This window comes from Cetorhinus maximus, chromosome 10 (genome assembly GCF_964194155.1).
Source record: "Cetorhinus maximus chromosome 10, sCetMax3.hap1.1, whole genome shotgun sequence".
Taxonomy (NCBI): domain Eukaryota; kingdom Metazoa; phylum Chordata; class Chondrichthyes; order Lamniformes; family Cetorhinidae; genus Cetorhinus; species Cetorhinus maximus.
The window spans coordinates 135,195,851-135,208,808 of record NC_135888.1 but is presented as its reverse complement, the minus strand read 5'-3'; the positions used below and the strand labels follow the sequence as shown (position 1 = coordinate 135,208,808).

The 12,958-nt window shown below is 40.4% G+C and overlaps 1 pseudogene across 1 annotated transcript; it reads right to left on the bottom strand.

Moving 5' to 3' along the window:
* Positions 1-5,122: 5,122 nt before the first annotated feature.
* LOC144686066 (protocadherin alpha-C2 pseudogene) lies at positions 5,123-8,766 on the bottom strand (annotated as a pseudogene). The gene has a single exon (XR_013577844.1). The product of XR_013577844.1 is annotated as a protocadherin alpha-C2 pseudogene (transcript).
* Positions 8,767-12,958: the final 4,192 nt, after the last annotated feature.

The window sequence follows — 12,958 nt, the reverse complement described above, 5'->3', positions numbered from 1 at the left end:
TCAATAGCTTTCCATCCTAAATCATAAGGGGCTTTGGAAAGATGTCATCAAATTTCAAAAACGACGACAAGGGCGGACAGTCATGGCTATCCACAGGTTTGGGATAAGAGAATTCTATTCTTGTTATTTGCCACCAGGGAAGCTCCTAATGTATCGATTGGATTTAGTCCTTTTGAATTAGCCTATGGTCATGAGGTAGGGGGACTACTGAAATTGATTCACGAGAAATTGGTTGGTCAAAATTCGGAAAATACGCTTATGGATTATGTATTAATCTTCAGAGAAAGATAAGGCAGAGCATGTGAGTTCATGAAGAAAGATTTAAAGATATCGCAGCATGTGATGAAAGTGAAGGCAGATAGGAGAGCCACAGCTCATAGCTGTGTTGCTGGGAAAAAGGTGATAGTTTTCTCGCCAGTACTGGGTGACTCATTGAAGGCAAGGTTTAGTGGGCCTTACAGGATTTTAAGGAAACTGAGTGACGTATGTTTTTTAATAAATACTCCAGATAGTATAAAGAAGCAGAGGGTGTGACATGTAAATATTATGAAAAATTACTTTGGCAGGGAAGATGACCAAAGGACATATTAGTGGTGGTAGATAAGGAGAAAGAGGTAGAAGTGAAGGATTCTGAATTTGATTTTCTTCTAATCAAATTGGATAATGAGGGGGCAATTGTAAATTTAAATATAATTTTGGGCCACCTTCCAGACAAGCATCAAAGTGATTTTGAGAAGCTACTGCAGTCACACAAAGCTATGTGTGGGTATAAGCTGGGGAGGGCAAATTTAGCTACACATGATGTGAGTGTAGAATGTTCATCTTCGATAAGACAAGGTCCTAATCCAGCAACGTTGTTACAAGTACAGAAAGAAATGTAATTCATTTTTTAAAATGGCATCATTGAGTTTAGTTGCAGTAACTGGAGTTCACCTATTGTCATGGTACTGAAACTGCAAAGAACATAATGACTGTATGTGGATTATCAAAAAGTGGATGCACCGATAAAAACGGATTCATATCCTATACCATGGTTGGAAGATTGCCTTGAGGAAGTGGGACAATCAAAGTTTATCACAAATATTGACTTGCTGGGAGGGTATTGGCAAGTACCATTATTGGGGAGAGCAAATGAGATGTCGGTTTTTGTGACACCAGATGGACTTTGTCAGTTTAAAGCCATGACATTTGGTATGAAAAATGCATCCACAAAATTTCAAAGACTGGCAAACAAAGAAATTGCTGGGCTGAGCAATTGTGCAGTTTATATTGAGGATTTCATAGTTTTCAGTCAAACGTGGGAGGAGCTCTTACACCATCTGGAAGAATTGTTAAGTGGCCTTAAAGGGGCCAATGTGGTGATGAACGTGGCTTAAAGTGAATTTGCAAAAGCATAAGTTACATATCTCGGCCATACCATTGGACATGTGGCTCCGAGAGATGTGAAAGTTAAAGTTATCATTGATTCCCTGTGCCTACAACAAAATGAAAAGTGTTGAGATTTCTGGGCATGAGTGGGGTTTTACCGGGGATTTATACAAAATTTTAGCAGTGTGCTTGCTTCATTGACTGAACTATTGAAAAATGAACAAGAAGTGTCAATGGACACAGGAGTTTCAGAATACATTTTACAGTTTAAAAACTGTATTGACTGACAGTAGTTTTGTCATTACCCAATTTTGCCAAGCAAATTAAGTTGGCCATTGTGCAGGAAAAAAGGAATTGGTGCCGTACTGTTGCAAGAAAATGAAACTGGAATTGAGAATCGATAGGGTGTTTTTCACAGAAATTGAATGTGCAACAGGGAAAATATTCAACGTTCAAAAAGGAGACTCTGAGTCTGGTGCTGGCATTGCAGGATTTCGAGGTTTACGTTGCAAACAATTCATCAGACCCAATTGTTTTTACAGATCAAAATCCTTTAAAATTTCTGAACAAATTTCGAGCTCGAAGTTCAGATGGAGTTTATTACTGCAGCCATTTAATCTATAGATTATACATGTTGCTGGACAAGACAACTGAACTGCAGATGCATTGTCAAGAGCTTGAAGCTTAAAGGGAAAATTGGGCATTTAGAACCTGGACACCGGACTGAAATGACTCCTGGTAATACCAAGGATGTATATATATATATATATGTATATGTATATATATATATATATATATATAGGGGTGTCCCGAAAATATATTAATTGCCATAATATTATTGCGATTTATTTTTAAAATTTGTTAATAGTGGGGTTTCGATAGCCCCTGTCTCTGTATGTGTGTGTGTGTGTGTGTGTGTGTGTGCGCGCGCGCGCGCGCGTGTGTGCACGATTTAATTGAATTGGAGGCATCTGTTCTGGAGGCTTTGACTCATCTAAAGAAGCTAGGGTTGAAATGCTAAGTATGTAAGCATAACTAAAGTTTTAGAATGCAAGGTGAGGAGGATTTAAATTTTTAGTTAACTCAGGGCAGTTGAAATTCCAAGGAGATGGTAGGATTTATACCTAGCCAGAAACGTTAGGCCAAGCAGTGTGTTTATTTTTCCTAAAGGTTTCTGGCAATATTAGCACCGTGCAAAGATTTATATTAGGACAATGGTAAAGTTTCAAAGCGTATAGGAACAATGGATTTTACACTAAAAGGGAGAAACATGTATAAAGGAGAATTAGGCTGCGATTTAGGGAAGGCATTGTGAGATCTACCAGGAGTATGAAAAGCCTGCAGTATTTGTGCAGCTAAATTAAGCACAGGTTATTCAATCGCTTGAGGTTTAACTGTTCCAATGCCAACTAGCGCAATAAAACGTCTTTGTACATGATACTTTCATGAGTTCTTGTTCGAATCTCGCTTGGCCAGCCCATCTTGCAGGATGAGAGTATGCAAATGCAAAGTGATGGTGGGATGCTTGCCGCGGACACAGAGGGGTGCAAATCCATTCGCGCGTACGTGTCACATAATCGAAAGTTTTTTAAACGTTTATCCGTGCGCTCTGTCGATTTTGCTGCCACCGTTCTGTTTAACCCCCACTTCTAAATTCTTATCTTCTGCATTCTCATGTTCTAACAACCAAGTTGAGGAATTGTAGTTGCAATTAATTCTTGAACCACGCACTGGTTTTGGGGCAGAACATGTACTAAAGTAACTGTTTGTTGTTAAAAGAAGCTTGCAAGGATATATCTATGGAAAGAGTACACTTCTTTGATAAATAAGCGACACTGTTTCAGAAAAAGGGCACAGTGAAATGAATGCAGCAAGGTGATGTGTAATGCCATGGGGTTTTGAGGGTATTTTTAGGCATCAGGCATTGCAAGAGGTAAATGAACCCGAGCTTTTCATCAGAATAACTATTTTGCTAATTTCTACAGCTTTCAGTCTGCAGGTTCTGGGTCCGTCACATGTGACCTCGTGTGTGGCAGAATTGTCCATGTCCTCGCTTTCGAAACCATGGAAAAGAACAAAGTAGCCTCCGAGCTGCCTCAGTCTTGTATTTTATCTCGGTCTCATCCCCGGGAAAGTGAAACTTGTGAGCCATGAAACGTATCAAAATAAATTCGTTTTACCAATTTTTCATCAGTATTAGGCTTTGCTAGGTCGTAGTTAATATTAAGGTTGCAAGAGTATAGTTTGTCTTAAATTAGCATGATTCAATCCATTGTGTCTTATTCTTGTTAGAATTAGCTTAAAACACGTTTAAAAGCTAAATTCTATTTATAATGAGAACTAATTGTCCTCGGTTATGTCGAAAGGAAAATATACTAAGGCTGAAAAGCAAGCAAGTAAGACCCAAAGCCTGTGCTGGTCACAAGCCTTGCCCGATTCTTGATTGGATAGAATTGTAGGTCTGGAGGATACATGCTTGGGAGAAATTTTCTGTGGTTCCAACTTTTGATGTATAATCTAGGAGGCATAGGTCATTTTTAGTGTAGTGGTCCAGGATGGACACCAGGGCAGGCAGATTCAAATCCGTATGTGAGCGCATCGAACGGGAAGCACCCAATATCTATCACCCAAAGGGCAGTTAGAACACTTCTAACATAATGTTCAATGCTTCTTTGCAAGCTGCCGCAAAAATATTGTATATAGTATCACTTATGCTTAAATAGGCCGTAATTGTTACCAATAAGGAGACAGCTTTGAGTGAATAGAATATGAATAATGAATATGAAATATGAATAGAGTGCTAAAGGGCTCCCTTACTTTTTCTTCTTGCTTGTGAAGTAGTGGTCCTTGCAGTGAAATATCAAGCGTTTGTTAATTCATTAATTTTACACTTTCGGTTTCGTGTACTTCACCATAAAAATCTTGTACAAATACAAGAAGTGCTGGAAAAACTCAGCAGGTCTTACAACATCTGTGGAGAGGAAAACAGAGCCAAAGTTTCGACTCCGTATGACTCTTCTTCAGAACTTTTTCCGTTATAAAGATCTGATAACTGGTGCAACAAGAGTCCCATAGACAGTGTTTTTGTAGCCCTAATTACTTGTTTATTTTAGAGCCCGTGCACTGGGCTTTGGAAGGTTGAGTATGCAATCAATGTACAACTTCTAGTCCCTCCCAGATTAGGTAACGATCAATCCGGTGAGTTTGAAAATATGGCTTTCTACTTGCACAGCTTTACTACACAACTGTAATCTTGTAGGAACATTACAATAAACATTTCTTTGTAAAATCATTGATGTAATGAGTATTTCGTGCCAATTTAGTACATGAGTTTTTGCACTGCGGACACTATATATTGAAAATAAGGGGACCAAGGTAATTAGAATGTATCGTTTAAAATTTCGAACAAAGCTAAAAATTAGAATGAAGCTTAATAACGGCAGTGTTCGGTTATGATTCGTATTGAGATATCATAAGGTTACAGGGTTTTGCAGCACAGTAGGCCATTGAGCAAACTGCGTCCATATTGTTTCATTGTTAGATCTAACCAAAATATATCAAACTGTTCTACTCTTCCCAACTTCACCACATTTCACTAGAAATATATTGGGGAAGACTGGTCTTCAGTTATGTGCAGAAACTGGAGCAGCTGGAGTTGTTTGTCAAAAAGCAAGGGATGCAAAGAGGACATTTGAGAGTTGTGTTCAAATCATGAACGGTTCTAATAGTGTCAGAAAAGAGAAACTGGTTCGAGTTGCAGATGGATCGGTAACCAAACGATACAATTTTAATGTACTTGGCCAAGGCGCGGATGGTTAACGAGGAAATAATGTTTACGCAACGGTTTATTATGATCTTCAGGGCATTGATTACAGGGTCAGTGAAAGCTGATTCAACATTAACATTCAAAAGAGGTTTAGGTGCATACTTGAAGGGAAAACTTTACTGAGACAAATTTGGCTCCTCCAAATAGTCGTCATGATAGACACGATGAACTAAGTGCCCCCCTTCTGAACCATACCATTCTATGTCTCTATGGTTTCCTCCGCAGCGTTCATTAACCCACGTTTTCCTTAAATGTTTTAATAGGCCCTGCCTCCGCTAATTTCGCTAAAAATCGTTCCATGGTCTAATAAATCTCATCACGAATTTACTTCCATTCCACTCTACCTCACCATTGGCTTGTGAAAGGTCTGGTTGAATATAATCAATGAGAGAATGTTTCAAGTAGATGTAAGAGCCCTATATGATGCCATTACTATAGTGCATCGCATGAGTTTTGTCTGATTGCTACAACATGTAATAACTTCTAGTCAGAAGCAGTTGTCACACAATTGAATTTCATTCCAACACATTTGTATATACAATTGTACTCGGCATTTTGTGAACAAATACGCAATGGGCGGAACCTAAACATGATAACAGCTACTTTAGAAGAATGGTCTTTAAAAAGGAAATGGATTTGCCTTCTCAGCCAGTTAGTTTAGAGGAAAATTGTGCCGTGAGATAATATTTCAAAATTTCTGGTGCGTCTCTTCTATCTTTTGATGCAAAGCGACAAAAAATGTGGGGACCGATAAAGAATAGTGAAGTAAGTCTTGCACAGGAAATCACAACTTAAGCAATTTTAAACAGATATCCCTATGATTTACATCAAGGTATACGTCAGTTGATGTTGCGAATGATTAACATATATATTTTAGTTCGTCAGATAACGGTTGCTCAGGTCAATACGGAAGCATTTCTATTGCTCGCAAAAATAAATTTACTGCCTGAATTACTTCTTCATAATGTTGTCATGCACAGCGATGTCACTCAGAGGTAACGTAGGATGGGAGGTCTTTAGGAACAGAAAATCACTCTTGGACGATTCCGGTGATAAGCGAACCGTGTAACGAAGAGTTTCGGAAACAGGGAGCGTCTGACCAGCTCCATAATAATGTAAAGTTTCTTTTGGTGCAGGTCTACGATTAAATACATCATTGGAATTTCTCCACATGCAGCAACTGTAACTGGAAGGGCTGTGGTCACGCGTGTAAGTTCTGTCATTCTTGCACTTCAGGGCGACCAGAAAGATAATGGTTGCAAGAAATATGACGCTTGTTGAGCCAAAAATTATTATTAAATACATATTTAGATCTGAGGCATTTTGTTTGTTTTTGAAATGATCCACATGGTCAGACGGACTTTCTGTAATATTCGCCTGAATCGTAAATAGGATTGTGAGAGTGCTTGACAGACTCGGCTGCCCATTGTCCTTCACCAAGACAACAAATCTCTGTGCAGTGATGTCCTTTGCCGTAAACGTTCGGGTAATTCTGATTTCCCCGGAGTAATGCCCCACAGTGACAAGACTCAGATTCGTAGCCTCAACCAGCTCGTAAGAAAGCCGTGCGTTCTGGCCGGAATCTGCGTCATTAGCAATTACCTTAGTGACTAAGTAACCTGGGTATGTTGATTGAGAAACAATCACCATTTCTGCCGTGTTGTTCCACGTTAGTGGTGAAACAATAAGTGGAGCATTGTCATTTTGATCCAAGATAATAACGTTCACCACTGCAGTAGTGCTCAGCGACGGTATTCCAGCATCCTGAGCTTGAACTTTGATGTGGAATTTCTTCAGCTGTTCGTAATCAAAGGAGAGCAGCGCATAAATTATCCCACTTTTCGAGTTAATTGTAAAGTAAGCAGACGCAGGAATGTCTTGTATCTGATCCTCCAGTATAGAATAGGAGATGTCTCCATTCTGGTCCAAATCAGCATCCAGAGCAGTTACCGAAAAAATGGATGCACCCGGAGTATTGTTCTCCATCAAATATAAATTGTATTTGGACTCCGTAAACCGCGGGGCATTGTCATTTATATCAGAGACAAAGACGGCGATGGTTTTGTTTGCAGACAGTGCAGGCGATCCAGCATCCCAGGCTGAAATGGATACGTTGTACGTTTCAATCGTTTCACGATCTAGCATATCTGTGGTTACCAGCTTGTAATGATTCCTTAAAGTGGTTTGAAGTTTGAACGGCATGTTAAGCGGAATCTGACAGTGAACGCGCCCGTTTTCCGCAGCATCTCGATCTGTAACACCAAAGAGAGCGACCACGGTGCCTGGTGCCGCGTCCTCTGATACCATTTTGCTTACGGAGTTCAGCTTTATTTCGGGAGCGTTATCATTCATGTCGACTATTCTTACCAAAACTTTGGCATGACCGACATTTAATGCGTTGTCCATAGCTTGTACCTCAAGTTCATAAAGGTCGGCAGTTTCAAAGTCCAGTAAACCTTTTACTCTAATCTCCCCGGTGTCGGCGTTCAAACTGAATAACTCGCGTTCTCTTTGTGAAGCGTAATTACTAAATGAATATTTGAAGTCAGCGTTTGCTCCTTCGTCTAAATCAGTTGCGTGTAGTTTAATCACCAATGTGCCTTTTGGTGCATTTTCAAACACACTTGTCCTGTACGTTTCATGACCGAATACAGGCGCGTTGTCACTAACGTCTGCTACAGTAATGATAATCTGAGCTGTGCCAGTTCTGTGCGGGATTCCACCATCAATAGCCGTTAGTGTCAGTTCAAAGGTTGATTGTTGTTCGCGATCTAAGGGTTTTTCCAGCAACAGTTCAGCGATTTTGCTACCATCGTTTATTGTCTTTATTTCCAGGCCGAAATGTTCATTCGAACTAATCTGATAAGTGCTTACTGTGTTTGTGCCCACGTCTGGATCCTGCGCGCTCTCGAGGGGGAAGCGCGTCCCTGGTGTAACTGACTCTGCGATCTGCAGTGCCAATCTCCTTGTCGGAAAAATCGGTGAATTATCATTTACATCTAATATCTTCACTTCAATAGGAAACATGTCCACAGGATTTTCCACCCCTAGCTCCAAAGAAATAGAACAGGTGGAGCGTTCCATGCAAATATGCTCCCGGTCTATCCTTTCATTAACGATTAAAATCCCATTTTCCACATTTACCTCGAAATATTTCTTTCCATCTTCAGAGAGCAGTTGAAACTTCCGAACTGATAATTCCTGAACGTTTATCTTTAAATCGTCAGCGATGTTTCCAACAAAGGCACCAATTTCTAGTTCCTCGGGAATAGAATAGCGTATTTGGCCGAAAACCAGGTCCGAGATAGAAAGCAGTAAAATATAACATGCGCCGCCGCTGACAGTTTTCGCCATCGTTCTGGATATTGTTATACATATATCAGATTTCCGCTTTTTGTCATTTCAAATGGGTGTTTGTTTGCATCCAAATGCAGATATTAAATGGAAAAAAATGCATAAATTCGAGCAGAGCGATCCTTCTGAAAATGGCTGCATGAAGAAACGCAAGCACTGTGTCTCTTTCCCCTCGAGTTTGGTCTGAATTTGATTATGAGTGTGGGGGTAGATCCCTCGCAGCGTCTCAGCACCGTATTGGCAGACAGCGACACAAAGAGCCTCAACCAATTACTGCACCAAGCTTTTCTTAAAGCAGGCTTGCTTTGCATTTCTTCACAAATTATGCATTGTATTTACAAGTGTTCAACAAAAATTACCCATATGCATTTCAATTGTATTTTCATATTGTGGCAAGTAAATAGGTGTATTAAAATTCGGAAATGCAGCTTCATTATCACTTACGTTCCAGAAAGTCGACAAAAACAATTAATTCGCGCATAGTTCTCATCTGTTCATCGTCATTAATGCTTATTGAAAGTAATGTTTAAAGAAACGAATTAACGCTGTAATTCTCACTTAATCGATTTGCACATGAGCTGCCCTTGAAAATTGATTGGAAATTGTATGTGACTGGATGAATTCCAAGTGTGGAAAAATAAAATCTTGTATTTTTTTCTCAGATGATATTTTTGAATCAGCCTGGATTTAAATATTACAAGTCTTTTTCTCTCCCTTCTCGATACTTGAGCTCAATCTCACCAAAGCTGCTAGTTTGGAATGGCGCACAGCCATAACTGCCAGTTTCCACGATTTTTACAGGCTCCCAGAGAGGCGCCACAGCGATAGTTGGTATGAAATACGGAAATATTTAATTACCCTCATATTTGATGGTGGTATTTTACAGGTCGTAAACCTTATTTGTCAGCTGGAATGGATAGAACTCTCTGACTGTCACTTTTGACAATCAGTTATGAGTGCGTAATGTTGGTACTGTTTGGTTCGATTGAACGGCTTCTTCGTTGTCCGCAGGCAACATATTGTCCTCACCGCTGTGAAGACAAAACTCAGAAAAAAATCTGATCTATGCAGACAGAGCTGCCCTCTGCTGGCTATGCGGCTGCTTTGCTTTATTTCAAGTTTCGAGAAAAATATTGATAGTGTGATATAAGAAAGTGCAATGTTAAACCACTTTTTTATTTTTCCATTGATATTGTGAATCTACCGTGAACCTCTGTTGCTGAGCTGAAGGCAACATAACTTTGCTTTTGCAATTTAACTTTGTAACGGAAAAGCACACGGGTATAAAAGCAAAAAACTGCTGCGGATGCTGGAAATCCAAAACAAAAACAGAATTACCTGGAAAAACTCAGCAGGTCTGGCAGCATCGGTGGAGAAGAAAAGAGTTGACGTTTCGAGTCCAATGACCCTTCAACAGAACTGAGTGTAGTTAGGAGAGGGGTGAAATATAAAATATAAGCTGGTTTAAGGTGGGGGGCGGGGGGAGAGAAGCACACGGGTAGGCATTTACGAAGTATTGAGGACATTATTAGACATGAAAAAATAGCTGTTAAGCACCAAGGCTACCGCTGTGCATTAGTAGCATTTGGAGAAAAAACAGTCATGTAATATAGATTATTTTCTGAAATGTGGGCCAGGCTATTTATTTAAGACCCCATCCACAGTTTACACTTTATTCGACTTAGAATTCCTTCAATATACCCTTCTCCCGTACAATGGACATTTTCTGCCTTATCTCTTATATCCATAAGCGTGCCTTTACGCCTCACGAAACATTATTTTTCGTATTCTCTCTCCATGTTTTGCAAAGAGTTTATGAATTTATTCCTGTGGTGCTTCCTCTTTTTTCCAATATATCCATCGTGATTTCTTTTATTTCTTCTTCTTTTTATCAATCTCTCTGTACCTATCTACGGATGTACGACAATTGAACATTCTCGTAAATTTTCTCTCTGATTTTATTCTTGGACTCCATCGACAGTCGTAGAAACTTGGGTCTATTTTTAACCCACATCTCGAATAGCCACGAAAGGAAGCATGCGCCTCTGAATCTGACAGCAGGGAATATGCCTGTCTATCATCTTGTTCAATTTTATTGCAGAGATTAATTAACTAACCTTCAACTTATAGTCAAGGAGATACAAATATACTCTGGCACATATTTGTTGTTTTTAATGCTGGGTGTCCTCTGTGACCAACGTTCTTCAGGATATTCACCAGAGTCAGCGTTCTTTGAAAAAGCATTTATACAGAGCCAGGCATGCAGATTTAACCACCCTTCCTCCAAAGATACCACGAGAAATGCCACAGAACCTCTCACACTGTACAGTTGGCAATATGAAATTGTTTCAATAGGAGCAGTAATATCATTACCATCCATTGCCCTAAAATAGAAACAAACTAAGGGATTTAATATCATTTACATGAGCCACGTCAAGAATCTGTCACGTTTGATGTTAATTTCCACTTTTACTGTAATGTTTTCTCACCAGTATGGTCCAGTTCCCTCCAGTTAATCGAACAGATCCTTATATGATTCCCTGACTTATTGGATAATTTATTTTGTATAAGCGAATACCTACACAGTTCATAAGGCCCTAACAAACCATTTCGGAATACTCCTTAATAATATTACACATGAGTAGATTTTTCTCCACCGACTATCATCAGTAAGTAGAGAAATACTAATTTAAATTCTGCAATTCGCTTTACAGCCACACCCTTAATACGTGCATTTAATCTCTGACTCCCACTTCTTAATTAATTATTTTTCACGAACCGAACTGAATCCTCTGCTGCTCCGTGGTTTAAATCCTCTTTCCCCTGTCCAAAATCTCGCCGCCCCGCGCTCTCCTTTCTCAACCCTTACTACAAAAATGCCATGAAAAAAATCATGATGATGATGATGATTGTATCCGCCCGTCTCTGGAAAGGATGAACTGTGCGCAGGGTGTATGCCACTTCTGGATTGATCATCGTCTGCTGTAGCTGTATAGGCCGATTTGTGAGTGACCGTTCCTTATGCAGCTGGCACAGATGAATGCCGTTGGCCCAGGCCTACTGGTGTTTTCTTTCCCTTCTGGCGGGGTCTTTTTTCCACAATCTGGTCAATTATTTTGTCTTCTGCATTTTCCATTCCCCTCCTAAATTCTTGTCTGCAGACACTCTGGTCAGCAGCGAGGGCTTCCCATGCATCCCATGCATTGATCATGGTCAATTTGAGGCCTCACTTGCAGACATCCTTAAACCGCAGACGTGGGCAACGTGTTGGTGTGGTGGCATTAGCAAATTCACCACTTGAAATACCTTTGGGGATGTGGCCATCATCCATTCGGCTCACATGACCCAGCCAACAGAGTCACCACTGACTCAAGAGGGCAAACGTGCTGAGGATCACTGCATGTTGGTGCACTTCCATATTCGGCATTCAGTTTTGCCAGGAGATGCCAAATATTCGTCTTACGCAGCGGAAATGGACATTTCTCAGCCTCTTTTCCTGGTTTGCACAAGTTGTCCATGCTTCGCCAATGTAAAGGAGGGCGCTGAGAACAAAGCCAAGTACAGATGGAGCTTTGCATTTTTGGTTACTTTGTTATTGGTCCACACTCGACTAATTAGCCTTGGCATGGCAGTTGGAGCCGTGGCAATCCAGGTGCTGCTTTTGGCATCAAGTTGCTGGTAACTTTTGATCCACAGTATGGGAATCTGTCGGAGAAGTCGAGAATAATGATTGTCGATGCTAATGGAAGATAGAGTTTCTACGTCCTGGCCCATACCTTTGTTCTTCCTGACGCTGATTGTCAGCCTAAACTCTTTGCAGCGCTGGGAGAACCGATCTACAAGAACACCTCAATATGGGATGCCAGCGTGACATCATCAACAAACAATAACTCACTTTGAACTTGGCATACAGCCTTGCCAAGTTGAACACCTTGCCATCAGCTCTGCATGCAGGTAGATGCCTCCATTTGAGACGCCGATAATATAAAATGGCAGCATGGAGGAACATATACCGGAGAGTTGGCTCCAGAACCCTGCCCTCTATACCCTGATGCTGATCTGGAAAGCGTGATGTAGATCATAGTGTGCAGGAGATAATTTCAAAGTTTGCGGATTATACGAAACTTGGGAGTGTTGTGAACTGCGAGGGGGACGGTGTGGAAATTCAAAAGAACATAGACAAGTTGGCGGAGTGGGCGGATAGGTGGCAGATGAAGCTCAATGTGGAGAATCATGAGGTGATGGGTTTTGGTAGGAAGAACATAGACAGACAATATAAAATAAGGGGTGAAATTTTGAAAGCGGTGCAGGAGCAGAAAGGCTTGTGTGTATATGTGCACAGATCACTAAATTGGCAGGTCAGGTGGAAACAGCAGTTAATAAAGCATATAGTATCCTGGGCTTTATTAA